A 17,852-nucleotide genomic window follows, 5' to 3' on the forward strand; every position below is an offset into this window, starting at 1 on the left:
CTCTCTTCAACTGATAACCACTAGCACATGAAAATTTAGTTTTCACCAAGGGAGGTTCACTGGGGAAACAAACCACTCTTTTTTTTTTAAAGATTCATTCATTTATTACATATAAGTACACTGTAGCTGTCTTCAGACACATCAGAAGAGGGCATCGGATCTCTTTACAGATGGTTGTGAGCCACCATGTGGTTGGTGGGATTTGAACTCAGGACCTCTGGAAGAGCAGTCGGGGCTCTTAACCTCTGAGCCATCTCTCCAGCCTGAAACAAACCACTCTTAAGGTTAGGCCCCATGTCCAACAGAAAATGGACTTAATGGTATTTTTGGACTTTTTTTTTGTCTTATACTACAGTTTTTTTTGTTTATTGTTATGTTTCTGATTTGTGTATGTTTGTATCTGTCCCTGTGTCTCTGTTTCCTGTGCCTTTTCTTTGGCTCTTTGTTGTTCTGTTTGTTTGTTTGTTTTGTCCTATTCAGGTTTATTTGCTTTTATTTAATTTTATTATCTTCTTCCCTTCGTCCCTCCTTGCCTCCCTTCCTTTCAATGTTCCTTACTGATGTCTTTGTTTTCAAATGAGAAAGCAGGAAAGGATGTGGATTTGGAGATGTAGGGAGGTATAGAAGGTTTGGAAAGTGTTGGGAGAGGAGCAACCATATTCAGAATATATTGTATGAAAGAAAATCTGTTTGCAATTAAAAAATAAAATAAAATTTAATAAAATGGAGAATAGGAAAAAAAGAACAAATATTTCAAGGCACATTTAACTCAATATCAAGAATTCAATACAAAAGGCCCCCAAACAATGAAAGAACACATCCCCCATTTAACAGCAAAGACAATGCTGTTTAACATGTGCCTGATGAAAGAAATGGCTTACTGGATAATGGAGTACGTCTCTTCCTAGTCAATACTTTATACAATGTGGTTTTCAGATGAATGCTTCTAATGCCCCAAGCAGTTTCAGTCTAAAGTTTAAGAGCACACATTCACATTAGCACAGTCGAGGTTATTTAGTTCCTACAACCATCGAAGAGCAAAACCATTGATAGAGACCACCTAGATTTAAGGCTCCATTATGTAATACAGAGCTCGGAGACAATAGGAGAAATCTATGCACTACCTATATTGATAGCTAGGCCGTGATTGTTGCATGGCTATTGAAAGTTGGTTCTTAGTATGTAAACCCTTTAAAAGTCAAATTTACCTGATTTGGGTTATGATGCATCATGAAGTCCACAGTCTATTGGCATAACTGATGTGCAGTGTCTCAAAGTCACTATTAAGAGCTATACATATTTCAATTTTACATGCTCAGTATTTTAAAAGTTCATGATTTAAAATTTCTAGGTTTTTAATCCTACAAACTATCTGAAGACACAGTGCGCTACAGACTTAAGACTTCTGCTTCTCCCTCTCTTTTCTTCAAGCAGAAACATTTCTGAAGCATCTATGTGTCCCAGAAGTGGAACTTTTCAGAGGTGGTTCCTTTTTTGGAATAGGTCCACTTGCACCTGAAGCAAAAAGAGAAAGAAGCTGAAGCCCAAGGTTCATTGGTAAGTTTGACAGTCACCATTACAAGCTGGGCAGTGTAAGACGTGTGGTGGGCTGGGGATTTAGCTCAGTGGTAGAGCACTTGCCTAGGAAGCGCAAGGCCCTGGGTTCCGTCCCCAGCTCCGAAAAAAAGAACAAAAAAAAAAAAAAAAAAAAGAATGCGACTTGTGACTCTTTTGGTTCAAAAAGTTCGAGTCTTGGTGTGAAAACAGTACTTGGCTGTTCCAACGGAGCCCTTTTCAAGGTAGGACTGTCATGGAAATCTGGCCTAGGGAGGATGCTTTGTTTACCTATCAGGTGTAAACAAACTTTTAGGCACTTAGTTCATTCGTGCTTTCTTCCAGTTTGTCTTTAGTCTGGGGTCCAGTTCACATTTTAGCTGTAGGGAAACAAGCTGATTGCTGGGCCTACCATTGCTGACCTCAGCTGGGCCACACTCCGCTGCTAGACTTGCTGGATGCACTTCCGTGATTGGTAACCAGTCAATAAGAATGTTGTGCCATTGTACAGATAGCTGATGGTGCTGACTTAGGTTCTTTTTTCATATTCCTTTAAGCCAGTCACATGATTTGAGTGGACATCATCTATAGACTTTTCCTTGAACGTGTTTCATGTTGTTTCCATCTGAGAATTAACTCATCTCATGTCATAAGCTCTGTTTCACTTAGATGGATCTTTTTGGGGAGAAGTTCTTCATTGGTCATCTTGAACTCTTTCCAGCCCAAGGTCACACAGGTTGAGAATACTCAGCCACTAACTCTCCCTATCCCACCACAGCAGCCCTGGTACTGGCCTTTATTTGCAGGTCTCACAGCCATACCTAGAGCAACAAAATTTTAAGGACACATTTTATGAACTTGTTTGGTTTCTGGAGTTGGCTCTTTATCCTTATTAGATTTAAAGGTGCTGGGAATGGAGGAAACAGCTTACTGATGGAGATGGGATACTTCAGTGAAAATTGCAATGCAATCACCAAACTAAACAAACATACAAACCAAGCCAAACAAACATACAAACCAAACCAAACAACCAAAAAAATCCCACTTATGAAAATCACGTGGTGCACACCTGTAATCCTAGTACTCAGGAAACTGAGGCAGGAAAGATAGAGTTTAGTTAAAGGCTAGCATAGATTACATTGTAAGATTTAGGTCATACAGATCTTTTTTTCTTTTTATTAACTTGAGTATTTCTTATATACATTTCGAGTGTTATTCCCTTTCCCGGTATCCGGGCAAACATCCCCCTCCCCCATCCCCTTCCTTATGGGTGTTCCCCTCCCAACCCTCCCCCCATTGCCGCCCTCCCCCCACCAGTCTAGTTCACTGGGGGTTCAGTCTTAGCAGGACCCAGGGCTTCCCCTTCCACTGGTGCTCTTACTAGGATATTCATTGCTACCTATGGGGTCAGAGTCCAGGGTCAGTCCATGTATAGTCTTTAGGTAGTGGCTTAGTCCCTGGAAGCTCTGGTTGCTTGGCATTGTTGTACATATGGGGTCTCGAGCCCCTTCAAGCTCTTTCAGTTCTTTCTCTGATTCCTTCAACGGGGGTCCTATTCTCAGTTCAGTGGTTTGCTGCTGGCATTCGCCTCTGTATTTGCTGTATTCTGGCTGTGTCTCTCAGGAGAGATCTACATCCGGCTCCTGTCGGTCTGCACTTCTTTGCTTCATCCATCTTGTCTAATTGGGTGGCTGTATATGTATGGGCCAAATGTGGGGCAGGCTCTGAATGGGTGTTTCTTCAGTCTCTGTTTTAATCTTTGCCTCTCTATTCCCTGCCAAGGGTATTCTTGTTCCCCTTTTAAAGAAGGAGTGAAGCATTCACATTTTGATCATCCGTCTTGAGTTTCATTTGTTCTAGGCATCTAGGGTAATTCAAGCATTTGGGCTAATAGCCACTTATCAATGAGTGCATACCATGTATGTCTTTCTGTGATTGGGTTAGCTCACTTAGGATGTTTTCCAGTTCCAACCATTTGCCTACGAATTTCATAAAGTCGTTGTTTTTGATAGCTGAGTAATATTTCATTGTGTAGATGTACCACATTTTCTGTATCCATTCCTCTGTTGAAGGGCATCTGGGTTCTTTCCAGCTTCTGGCTATTATAAATAAGGCTGCGATGAACATAGTGGAGCACGTGTCTTTTTTATATGTTGGGGCATCTTTTGGGTATATGCCCAAGAGAGGTATAGCTGGATCCTCAGGCACTTCAATGTCCAATTTTCTGAGGATCCTCCAGACTGATTTCCAGAATGGTTGTACCAGTTTGCAATCCCACCAACAATGGAGGAGTGTTCCTCTTTCTCCACATCCTCGCCAGCATCTGTTGTCCCCTGAGTTTTTGATCTTAGCCATTCTCACTGGTGTGAGGTGAAATCTCAGGGTTGTTTTGATTTGCATTTCCCTTATGACTAAAGATGTTGAACATTTCTTTAGGTGTTTCTCAGCCATTCGGCATTCCTCAGCTGTGAATTTTTGTTTAGCTCTGAACCCCATTTTTTAATAGGGTTATTTGTTTCCCTGTGGTCTAACTTCTTGGGTTCTTTGTATATTTTGGATATAAGGCCTCTATCTGTTGTAGGATTGGTAAAGATCTTTTCCCAATCTGTTGGTTGCCGTTTTGTCCTAACCACAGTGTCCTTTGCCTTACAGAAGCTTTGCAGTTATATGAGATCCCATTTGTCGATTCTTGATCTTAGAGCATAAGCCATTGGTGTTTTGTTTAGGAATTTTTTTCCAGTGCCCATGTGTTCCAGATGCTTCCCTAGTTTTTCTTCTATTAGTTTGAGTGTGTCTGGTTTGATGTGGAGGTCCTTGATCCACTTGGACTTAAGCTTTGTACAGGGTGATAAGCATGGATCGATCTGCATTCTTCTACATGTTGCCCTCCAGTTGAACCAGCACCATTTGCTGAAAATGCTATCTTTTTTCCATTGGATGGTTTTGGCTCCTTTGTCAAAAATCAAGTGACCATAGGTGTGTGGGTTCATTTCTGGGTCTTCAATTCTATTCCATTGGTCTATCTGTCTGTCTCTGTACCAATACCATGCAGTTTTTATCACTATTGCTCTGTAATACTGCTTGAGTTCAGGGATAGTGATTCCCCCTGAAGTCCTTTTATTGTTGAGGATAGCTTTAGCTATCCTGGGTTTTTTGTTATTCCAGATGAATCTGCAAATTGTTCTGTCTAACTCTTTGAAGAATTGGATTGGTATTTTGATGGGGATTGCATTGAATCTGTAGATTGCTTTTGGTAAAATGGCCATTTTTACTATATTAATCCTGCCAATCCATGAGCATGGGAGATCTTTCCATCTTCTGAGGTCTTCTTCAATTTCCTTCTTCAGTGTCTTGAAATTCTTATTGTACAGATCTTTTACTTGCTTTGTTAAAGTCACACCGAGGTACTTTATATTATTTGGGTCTATTATGAAGGGTGTCGTTTCCCTAATTTCTTTCTCGGCTTGTTTTTCTTTTGTATAGAGGAAGGCAACTGATTTATTTGAGTTAATTTTATACCCAGCCACTTTGCTGAAGTTGTTTATCAGCTTTAGTAGTTCTCTGGTGGAACTTTTGGGATCACTTAAATATACTATCATATCATCTGCAAATAGTGATATTTTGACTTCTTCTTTTCCGATCTGTATCCCCTTGACCTCTTTTTGTTGTCTGATTGCTCTGGGTAGAACTTCAAGAACTATATTGAATAAGTAGGGAGAGAGTGGGCAGCCTTGTCTAGTCCCTGATTTTAGTGGGATTGCTTCAAGTTTCTCTCCATTTAGTTTAATGTTAGCAACTGGTTTGCTGTATATGGCTTTTACTATGTTTAGGTATGGGCCTTGAATTCCTATTCTTTCCAGGACTTTTATCATGAAGGGGTGTTGAATTTTGTCAAATGCTTTCTCAGCGTCTAATGAAATGATCATGTGGTTTTGTTCTTTCAGTTTGTTTATATAATGGATCACGTTGATGGTTTTCCGTATATTAAACCATCCCTGCATGCCTGGGATGAAGCCTACTTGGTCATGGTGGATGATTGTTTTGATGTGCTTTTGGATTCGGTTTGCCAGAATTTTGTTGAGTATTTTTGCGTCGATATTCATAAGGGAAATTGGTCTGAAGTTCTCTTTCTTTGTTGTGTCTTTGTGTGGTTTAGGTATAAGAGTAATTGTGGCTTAGTAGAAGGTATTCGGTAGTGATCCATCTGTTTCAAGTTTGTGGAATAGTTTGGATAATATTGGTATGAGGTCTTCTATGAAGGTATGATAGATTTCTGCACTAAACCTGTCTGGACCTGGGCTCTTTTTGGTTGGGAGACCTTTAATGACTGCTTCTATTTCCTTAGGAGTTATGGGGTTGTTTAACTGGGTTATCTGTTCCTGATTTAACTTCGGTACCTGGTATCTGTCTAGGAAATTGTCCATTTCCTGAAGATTTTCAAGTTTTGTTGAATATAGGTTTTTATAGTAAGATCTGATGATTTTTCGAATTTCCTCCGAATCTGTAGTTATGTCTCCCTTTTCATTTCTGATTTTGTTAATTTGGACACACTCTCTGTGTCCTCTCGTTAGTCTGGCTAAGGGTTTATCTATCTTGTTGATTTTCTCAAAGAACCAACTTTTGGTTCTGTTGATTCTTTCTATGGTCCTTTTTGTTTCAACTTGGTTGATTTCAGCTCTGAGTTTGATTATTTCCTGCCTTCTACTCCTCCTGGGTGTATTTGCTTCTTTTTGTTCTAGAGCTTTTAGGTGTGCTGTCAAGCTGCTGACATATGCTCTTTCCTGTTTCTTTCTGCAGGCACACAGCGCTATGAGTTTTCCTCTTAGCACAGCTTTCATTGTGTCCCATAAGTTTGGGTAGGTTGTACCTTCATTTTCATTAAATTCTAAAAAGTTTTTAATTTCTTTCTTTATTTCTTCCTTGACCAGGTTATCATTGAGTAGAGCATTGTTCAATTTCCACGTATATGTGGGCATTCTTCCCTTATTTTTATTGAAGACCAGTTTTAGGCCGTGGTGGTCCGATAGCACGCATGGGATTATTTCTATCTTTCTGTACCTGTTGAGGCCCGTTTTTTGACCAATTATATGGTCAATTTTGGAGAAAGCACCATGAGGAGCTGAGAAGAAGGTATATCCTTTTGCTTTAGGATAGAATGTTCTATAAATATCCGTTAAGTCCATTTGGCTCATGACTTCTCTTAGTCTGTCGACATCACTGTTTAATTTCTGTTTCCATGATCTGTCCATTGATGAGAGTGGGGTGTTGAAATCTCCCACTATTATTGTGTGAGGTGCAATGTGTGTTTTGAGCTTTAGTAAGGTTTCTTTTACATATGTAGGTGCCCTTGTATTTGGGGCATAGATATTTAGGATTGAGAGTTCATCTTGGTGGATTTTTCCTTTGATGAATATGAAGTGTCCTTCCTTATCTTTTTTGATGACTTTTAATTGAAAATTGATTTTATTTGATATTAGAATGGCTACTCCAGCTTGCTTCTTCTGACCATTTGCTTGGAAAATTGTTTTCCAGCCTTTCACTCTGAGGTAATGTCTGTCTTTGTCTCTGAGGTGTGTTTCCTGTAGGCAGCAGAATGCAGGGTCCTCGTTGCGTATCCAGTTTGTTAATCTATGTCTTTTTATTGGGGAGTTGAGGCCATTGATGTTGAGAGATATTAAGGAATAGTGATTATTGCTTCCCGTTATATTCATATTTGGATGTGAGATTATGTTTGTGTGCTTTCATTCTCTTTGTTTTGTTGCCAAGACGATTAGTTTCTTGCTTCTTCTAGGGTATAGCTTGCCTCCTTATGTTGGGCTTTACCATTTATTATCCTTTGTAGTGCTGGATTTGTAGAAAGATATTGTGTAAATTTGGTTTTGTCATGGAATATCTTGGTTTCTCCATCTATGTTAATTGATAGTTTTGCAGGATACAGTAACCTGGGCTGGCATTTGTGTTCTCTTAGGGTCTGTATGACATCAGTCCAGGATCTTCTGGCCTTCATAGTTTCTGGCGAGAAGTCTGGTGTCATTCTGATAGGTCTGCCTGTATATGTTACTTGACCTTTTTCCCTTACTGCTTTTAATATTCTTTCTTTATTTTGTGCGTTTGGTGTTTTGACTATTATGTGACGGGAGGTGTTTCTTTTCTGGTCCAATCTATTTGGAGTTCTGTAGGCTTCTTGTATGCCTATGGGTATCTCTTTTTTTAGGTTAGGGAAGTTTTCTTCTATGATTTTGTTGAAGATATTTACTGGTCCTTTGAGCTGGGAGTCTTCACTCTCTTCTATACCTATTATCCTTAGGTTTGATCTTCTCATTGAGTCCTGGATTTCCTGTATGTTTTGGACCAGTAGCTTTTTCCGCTTTACATTATCTTTGACAGTTGAGTCAATGATTTCTATGGAATCTTCTGCTCCTGAGATTCTCTCTTCCATCTCTTGAATTCTGTTGGTGAGGCTCGTATCTACAGCTCCTTGTCTCTTCTTTTGGTTTTCTATATCCAGGGTTGTTTCCATGTGTTCTTTCTTGATTGCTTCTATTTCCATTTTTAATTCCTTCAACTGTTTCATTGTGTTTTCCTGGAATTCTTTCAGGGATTTTTGCGATTCTTTCAGGGATTTTTGCGATTCCTCTCTGTAGGCTTCTACTTGTTTATTAATGTTTTCCTGTGTTTCCCTAAGGGAGTTCTTCACGTCTTTCTTGAAGTCCTCCAGCATCATGATCAAATATGATTTTGAAACTAGATCTTGCTTTTCTGGTGTGTTTGGATATTCCATGTTTGTTTTGGTGGGAGAATTGGGCTCCGATGATGCCAAGTAGTCTTGGTTTCTGTTGCTTGGGTTCCTGTGCTTGCCTCTCGCCATCAGATTATCTCTAGTGTTACTTTGTTCTGCTATTTCTGACAGTGGCTAGACTGTCCTATAAGCCTGTGTGTCAGGAGTGCTGTAGACCTGTTTTCCTCTCTTTCAGTCAGTTATGGGGACAGAGTGTTCTGCTTTCGGGCGTGTAGTTTTTCCTCTCTACAGGTCTTCAGCTGTTCCTGTGGGCCTGTGTCTTGAGTTCACCAGGCAGCTTTCTTGCAGCTGAAAATTTGGTCTTACCTGTGGTCCCAAGGCTTAAGTTCGCTCGTCGGGTGCTGCCCACGGGCTCTCTGCGGTGGCAGCAACCAGGAAGACCTGTGCTGCCCCTTCCGGGAGCTTCAGTGCACCAGGGTTCCAGATGGCCTTTGGTGTTTTCCTCTGGCGTCCGAGATGTATGTACAGAGAGCAGTCTCTTCTGGTTTCCCAGGCTTGTCTGCCTCTCTGAAGGTTTAGCTCTCCCTCCCACGGGATTTGGGTGCAGAGAACTGTTTATCCGGTCTGTTTCCTTCAGGTTCCGGGGGTGTCTCAGGCAGGGGTCCTGCCGCTCCTGGGCCCTCCCCCACGGGAGCCCAGAGGCCTTATACAGTTTCCTCTTGGGCCAGGGATGTGGGCAGGGGTGGGCAGTGTTGGTGGTCTCTTCCGCTCTGCAGCCTCAGGAGTGCTCACCTGACCAGGTGGTGAGGTCTCTTTCCCACGGTGTCTGGGAGCAGAGAGCTGCTGCGGGCCGGGATCCGCCGGTCCATACAGATCTTCATAGACAGATCCCATTGCAAAAAATCCAAAATTCAATAGGAAAGGAAGGAAGGAGCTAGTTGATTAGATTTGAAGATATTTTTGGAACTTTTATGATTATATTGAGGCTTGCTAGTTATACATTTTTTAGTATAGAATAGAGTTTAGTTAGGGCATGGGGAGGGGAGTTGAGAGGGTAGTATAGACAGAGAAAGAGAGAAAGGCAGAGAGAGAGAGAGAGAGAGTTAGAGAGAGAGAAAGAGTGTGTGTGTATTGTGTGTGTGTGTGTGTGTGTGTGTGTGTGAGAGAGAGAGAGAGAGAGAGAGAGAGAGAGAGAGAGAGAGAGAGAGAGAGATATGAGAGGACAAAGCAGGAGCAGGAAAGCAAGAGCCAGAGCTCATTAGTTATTCTTAATGTTCCTGGACAAAATAATTAAAGTTAAAAACACTTTAAGGATTTGGTTCTTAGCTGAAGTGTCAATAATGACCTAAAAGCCCTGAAGAAGAAACTTATTTCCTATATCCACAAGGATGAGATTGCTGAAAATGAAATGTAGAATCTCATTTTGTAACTAGAGGAATTGCAGGACAGATTAGACTCCTGGCCTTAAAAACTATCTACTGTGAGGATACTATGACTGTGCTAATTGGGAAAAAAAGTCAGATCTCTTCATTTGGAACGAAGACATGTGTGGATATTATGCAAAGTTGAGGACACTGAGCCTCTCATCCAAGTACTAATCAGCCTGGACCCTGCTTACTTTCTGAGACCAAATGGGATTAGACAAGAACACTGAGTCTCTAAATTTGGATAAACCCCTTTTCCTTGTTTTTTTTTTTTTCTCCTTCTGTTCTTGACCAGATGCAGTCACTTTCCTGCTTCTAGTAGTATTGCTTCCCATGAACTCTCTACTCCAATCTGAGGGAATTAGCCCTTCAAGACAAAAGGAAACTAGAATATCCTCCTCTGAGGAGGTTGCTATGTAGGATAACACTGATTCTCCAGTCCAATATGTTAATGAAAACTGAGGACGTATGGGAAATCCTTGTGGAAATGAACAAGTTAGTAAAAGAATTTCAAAATATAAATTAAAAATGGAGGAGCTACTCTTCTTGGGTAGATAGTGGTCCTTCTAGAAGATATGAGTTATTAAATGAAAACCATGATGTAAGGCATTGTAGTTCTTTCTGCCTTTATTGGTCAGGGAGGCCCCAAAGGCCTACAGAGAAACACAAACTACTGTCATTGCCCCTGGTAACCCCTCCTAAATGCATGGTAATACTCTCTAACAGAAGACACTATACTCTTAGATGTAGCACCTAGAAAAGTCAGTTTTTAACTGACTAGGAAACTCTTTACCTGCTGGATAGCTGTCATAGTACTAGAGGTGCTGTGCAGATTGCTATAGAAAAAATGGCCCCAACAAGCCCTGAACCTTGCATGATACCACACTGATGTGCTAAGGAAGATGGACTTGTATTGTAATCCTGATCCTAAACAAGTGAACCGGATGAAGAGGAACTTTTACAGTAGCCAAGAATATCATTTTCTCATGCTTCTTCTCACTGCATCATCAGACCTTACACTTCTAAGTCTATCACAATTCTTGATTAAGGCAGTAAGCATGAGGAAATACCTACGATTTTTAAATAAATAAATCTGGGGGACATATTTAGTTGTATAATGTAGAAATCAGAGGGAACAATTAAAATTGTAGGAAAACGATTACTTCTTAGACGGGTAATGAACAGTGATGGCACAGGGAACTATCGATATTTGCTAGAAGCCATATTTAGGTTTTATTTTATGTTTGTATGTGTAAAGTTTAAGATAAGGTATTTGCCATCCTTTAACTGCTAAGGGAACAGAAATCACAAAACGACCATCAACTCACAGTATGGCGTAACTTCCAACTTAGATGTAATCTTTAGTTATGTGAACTTGGCCTCTATATGGGTGAAGTATGTTACAGAGATCCTTCTAGATGCCAACCTCTGATGATGTGAATTAATGTGTGCAGGTGGCTTTCAACTGGCCAGCTAATTTCTGCAATATAGGAAATGACTGTAATTTCTGTTTCTGCATCTGGCCGCAGAAGAGAAAGTGGCCCCAATTGCCTATTGAATTTATGGAGATGAGCTCTCAAGTATCTCAGGCTAATTGTTGGATGAAGGGAAAGGCTCTGCCAGGAAAGCAATTTCACTACTTCTCTCTCTTACAAGGTACTTTGACACAATTTTTCTATTTAATTTTCAAGGTACTGTATCTTTCAGCATCTCCATTCTCACTGTGACTAGTCTTTGTTAATGCAGTTTAGCTCCAATCCTACTTTTCTAGTTCACTGAAACAGGTTCTACATAGTGAGCTTGCTGTCTTATTTGCCCTGATTTAGTTATGTGTTTATCCGGCTACCTAGGTTCCGGTATATCTCCTGTTCTTGATTATTATATGTTTCTATGCCTCTATTTTTGTTCCTCATTTATTTCTTTCATCACTCCCCTGAACCTTTATTTTGTGATTCTTTTGCTTCACACTCATACATTTTTCTCTCTATTGCCCATTCATTTAAGAAGTATTCACAGAGCAGCTATAATATGCATTAAAACATGACACTCCCTGAGACACAGGCTCTTAACAGTCTAATTGAGGTGACATACAGATGATTGAATAGAAATAGTAATTAACTACAGTTAATGATGTAATGACAAAATTATTTCTATGCACGATGAATGCTACAGGATTAAAAATAAAGGTAACATGTGCCTATTGTAGGAAATTTCTAAAGTACAGAAAGTGTTTTTAAAAGAATATGAAATTTCAGTTAGATTATCTGGATTGGGATCCTAGCTCTCTCTTTATCTCTATAGCCTTGGACAAATTATATCACCTTTTTGAGGCCCAGTTTCTTTATTCATTAAATGAGGATAATACTATTACTTACCCAAGAAGGTTAATAAGCTTACCTCTGAGCCTAATACAACACGAATAGTGCTAGACATAGTAATTACTACCACTATCAGCCTTTGGTATATAGCATTCAACGTTTTTGACAATTAGTTTATGATTCTTGTGACAACATATTTTTATTCATTTAGTCACATTTCCCTTAGTTTATACAAGTTCATTTGCATGTCTTCTTAATGTCATTGCCCCCTTAGGGAATGGTCTCTCTAACTTCTCTTCTATTACTACCTGTATTTATTCTTTTCTTCCATTGTTTTGGAAGTAGTCACACAGGCAAAACTTTCAGGTGCTATTTAGGAAGTAAAGTTGGTTGAGGTATCATGGAAACAAGAAATAGAAGGAATAAGGATTCATTCTAGAAAGTTTGTGTAAAAAGGGTGCCTGTTCTATTTATAGGTAACAACCAGACTAGTTTCTGCTAATCTCAAGGTAAATGGATGTATATCATCGAGCTGTGGATGACAGATGTCAGTGAGCTCTGTAAACCAGATGCCAAGGAGAAAATGACAGGACCCAGGTTTATAGAGATAATCGTTTCTACTTTATTAGTGGGCACCACAGAGCAGATTATTCTTATTAATTTTTTTTGTTTCTCTTTCATTCCTTCTTGAAGAAGGTAATTTTAATTATTCTTGCTTTTGTTCACTTTGTCAGAAATAACTTACTCAATATTTAGAACTACAGCTAAATAAGTGGTCCGATGTAGTAAACCACTTAAGCATTTGGTGTTATAAATGCCATCATTCTAAAAATGAAAGCATTGTCCTGTTATCTGTGTAGTTAGAACCCACCATTGCACCACAGACAATTGTAATTTATAGCCTTTGGTGGGGACTGGCAAACTGATATATTATTGAGACTGGAGACGTAATTTTCTGAAATAGTATAAAAAGAAATACCTTGCAAAATATCAGCATGTGTCTATATATTTTCAGATTTTTGTTTTTGTTTGTTTGCTTTTCAAGACATGGTTTCTCTGTGTAGCCCTGGTGTACTGAAACTCATTCTGTAGACCAGGCTAGCCTCCGACGCCCTGAGATTTCCCTGCTTCTGCCTGCCAAATGCTGAGATTAAAAACATGCACCACCACTCCCTGGCTATTTCCGTGTTTTAAGGTTTAGCATTTCCTCAGAATTTGACAGTATCAAGTAAAAATTCTCCATTATTTTTGTCAGCAGAGGAAAGGATCATATTCACATAGTATTTTGATTTTTTTCAAATAGAAATATGAAAATGTTGGAGAATATTGAAAACAAAAACCATAGAGCTGCTAATAACTAAACCTAGGTTATTAATCATGGAGTTTAGTGTTCCTCACTTTTGAATGTGTTTAAATTTTTATATAATGAAAAATAAAAACAAGTTAAAAATATTCTGAGTGTAGTATATTTTTAAATTCTTTTTGCTTAATTTAAATGTTAATTACACACACATACATACACACACACACACACACACACACACACACACACACACACACACACACACACACACACAAGTGCCCCGCGGATACACAGTTACTTTTGAAGGCCAGAAGAGTGGTTCAGATCACCCGGAGGTTGAGTTACAAGTGGCTGAGAGATACTTGACTTGGACATTGGGAACTGAAGTCAGGTCCACTAGAAAGAACAGTAAGTAGTTTTAACCTTGAGCTCATCTTTTCAGCCCTATTGGCTATTTTTGTAGATAGGTTCTCCGTAGCCCAAGCTAGTCTTGAATTCACTGTGTAGCTAGCACTGTCCTTGAACTCCTGATCCTCCTGTGTTTACCTCTAGAGCTTCAAAGAGCTACTGGCATGTATTCTTGATTGATGACTTGTTAAAATATTTATTTTACTAGGCATTTTTATGACCTAAAATTTTTCATCTGTTAGCTGGGAAATCTATAAGATCCTGTAGAATTTTGAACTTTTAAAAGACCATTTCAATTGTTTTAATTTTACTGAAAAACCCATGTGAAGAGAATTATTATGATCATAATTTTTTGTTATATAGATAAGAAATGAAATCTTGTGGGGATTTGACTTTTCTAGGGACACAGAACTGCTTAGCACTAGCAAATTGAACAGAATCCAGTTTCTTTGACTCTCATGGCAGAACTCTGGTGAGGTTAAAAACCAGAGGGACAAATAGTTTACAATAAGGATGAGTAATCACCCTGTGATTATGTTGTGGGATAGCCACATGTGTTTTATGTATAAAAATGTAAGTTTATGAGGTCTGCTGACAGTTATTCATCATTCTTTTGGGTGTGTTACTTTTTTCCTCATAGTATTGGGTTTTAGTTCTTGTTTGTTCCAACTTACTAGCTGTGGGAGCATTTAGATCTTTCTAACAAATCTGGAAGTCCTCTAACTTACTGAAGAATATAAATGACACTGCTATGCAAAATAGAGGCTGATGATAAATTAACACTTCAATCAAATAGGGAAGAGCAAGTCGATAAGCAGAAATATTTAAAAGCATATCCTGATAGCTTATATTTTTATAAGAGAATACCAAATGGATAAAAATATAAATATTGAATTAAGAACATAAAAGTACGAGTACTTGCTGCATGTCTGTGTGATTAAAAGCTGTGGGAGAGGGGTGGGGGATTTAGTTCAGTGGTTGAGTCCTTTTCTAGTGTTTGCCAGCTTTGAATTTTTGCCACAGTACTAAGAAAAGGTAGTAGAAGAAAAATAGTAATAAAGGAAGCCTAAAATAGCTGACTATGTGAAACATTTTTTTTCTAAATTTTAAATATTACACGAGGCAAAAATAAACTAGGAAAATATTAACTTAAACACGAGAGAAAACATAGTGTCTTTAAGATCTAAAGGACACAAAATAATGAGAAAATACAAAGACTCTAGATGGGAAAATGACAGTAAGAGAATAAGTCCCCAAAGAGGAACTATGAATGGCTAATAAACATATGAATACATGTTCACCTGCACTACTAATCAAAAACAGTAATGGAAACAAGAGCCCAATTTTCACCTATTAATTAGCAAAGATGAGACAGGACAATACTCTCTCTTAGCCATGGTGTCCTAAGAAGGCCATTCATACATTGATAATAGAGTAAACTGATGCAGTCTTCTGGGAAAACAAGTCAGCTTTAATAGCTAAAATACAGTATTATCCTTTGGCCCATAATGTTCTACTTTTACTAAATCCAGTCCCTGAGAAATAAGCTGACTTCCTGATAAAATTTATGCAAAGATGACTTTCCTTATAATAACCAAATTATTAAGTAGCATACATGTTCAACAATTGAAACTTAGCAAGTAAATTATTGCACATAAAATTATGTCTATGATGACTCTTAAATGGCTTAGGAAAAAATCTTTTTATACAGTGTTTAGGAAAATAAATATGACATATCACTGACATATATATCCATACACATACACCCTTATCTGGGTAAAAGAGACATATACTCATAGAAACAGAGGAAAACCTATTAATAAGATAAGTATCCTGGGAAGGCAAATTGCATGTGCTTATTATAGTGCCTAGCATCATTTTTTGTTGTTATGCAAATGTTTGGTAAAGCTATATTGTAAAAGGGTGTATACCTAGAATAGAGCATGAAAACTGTTGCAGCCTAACATATGATGCCCCTTTATCAATAATCACACTTATTAGTGTGTTTAATGCCCAGCAGATGGAGCTGCCTCCCTTAACATCTAGCTTGAATTCTGGGAATTTAAAAACTATGGAGATATTTTCATTTATTTTAGTTCATTTGAAGGAAATCTCTTCTGTCCCATTAAAGGTTCTCTAAAGCATAGTTTCTTTTAAACAATTATGTTTAAAATTTGTTGAGAATTTTATGACATTTCTCTGAGATAAGTAGAGACTTGGATGAGATAATCTTTAAAACATCCATCTCAGAAGCATTCTATGGTGGTATTTCAAAGGACACCACTGAATGAGATCAAATCAAAGTTATTATCTTTCAAATATATTCACATTATGCAGTCTCTTCTCGGGAGCTCTAAAATTCTCATAATTAGGTAAAGGTCCAAGGGCAAGCAGAATGATTCCAGGAGAGGCTTGATAAGACACCCATCCTTCTGATGCTGGAGGGGAGAAAAAAATTCACTTTAAAAATATATGCTGAAATAGTGCCTTTCAAAAAGTATCTTGGTTTAATGTGGTTTGACTGATAATGAATACATGTGATTTAATTTCTGTTTACAAACATCATGGGGCCCCAATATTTCTCATTTCTGTACTCATTTCTCTTTACAAAATGGCATTCCATCATTCCATTATTACAGTGTAGAGGGGTGTGTGTGTGTGTGTGTGTGTGTGTGTGTGTGTGTTGTGGTATGTATTTGTGCATGAGTATATAAAGTGTGAATATATCTGTGATACCTGTGATTTTGGTTGCTTTTGTTTTATTTTATTCATTTAATTCTTGTTCAGTGCTTTTTTTTTTCTGAAAAAGGTCAAAGAGTAAAGAATTTAGACTTTATGGACTATAAACCTACTATAACATATTTTTCTTAGGCCTGATACACAATTATTTAATGGTGTAAAAACACTTTTATATCGCAAGTATACACAAATACAGACTCAGGATTAGTTTTGGTCTGTGGTCCAATTTGTTGGCCTTCATCTGAGATCATATTTTCAGCCTCCTGTTGTTTGGTTTGCTTTCATGGACTCTCCCATGTCCACTCCCATCCTTATACAGAGAGAACCCCTTCTTACCCTTGTTTCCTCTACATGTTCTCATGTGATTGCATACTTTGTCTGTTTCCCGTCTAGTCTTTTCACTAATGCCAGCAATCCTGTGCTGTACAATACAGATCTAGCACAAAGCGCCATCTAAATCAAAATGGTGTTTGGTAGCCTTGCGTAAGAAATGGACTGCTCTGTGGACAAGAAGCCTATCCCATGAAACTAGCTAGCTCTTAACCCAGCTCTTTCATTATGACAACAGCAGCAACTTCAGATCCACCGAAATTTTCATTATACGAAATACTTATTGCACATGAGTTGTGAGCTTGGCATTGCTTTTCAATGCAGAAATTTCATACTATAGTGAATGGGAAAATGTGGACAAATTTTTATATAATAATGCTGAAACTTTTGTAACATTATAACACAGAAGAGACAATCTAATACAGCTGTAAAGTCAAGGGAAGTGATTCCTAGAAGAAAGGACACTTAAGTCCTTAAGGGTTGAGCTCTGCTTAGATTCTAGCTATTACGCTGCACACTCTCAACTTTTCCTCTTAGTGTGAGCTGTTTCTACCCCTAATCCTACATTCCTAGACACACCATCTGAACAAGTGTAGAACACTCATAATAACTTAATCTTAAACATTCACCTCTTCCAGGCAAAGCATTTTTCCTGAAGTGACCCAAATAGATTAGCCAATTAGCAAGAGTGCTGATTACCAACTTTATTAACTTTCAGTTCCTAGTATCCATACCATCAAACTCTTAAGATATCACGCATTTACCTTCTTCAGTTGACTGGGTTGGTTATAAAGGAGAACTGAAGTTTACATGGATATTTTCTGCACTCAAATTTTCAGGTCAAATTCTGAACTCCCCAAGAAAATTGGTCAGAAAAGGTCCTCTTACTTTTAATTAACTGCAAAATGAAAGGACCACCTCCTTTTGTGACACCCCCCCTCTGCATGCAACGGCTTCTTGGGAGGTATGGTAGCCTATTCATATGTTAATTTTGTAGAACCCTCAATCTTTTCACAGAGGCCCTGTACAATGAGGGG

Source organism: Rattus norvegicus, chromosome X (genome assembly GCF_036323735.1).
Source record: "Rattus norvegicus strain BN/NHsdMcwi chromosome X, GRCr8, whole genome shotgun sequence".
In the NCBI taxonomy this organism is placed as follows: Eukaryota; Metazoa; Chordata; class Mammalia; order Rodentia; family Muridae; genus Rattus; species Rattus norvegicus.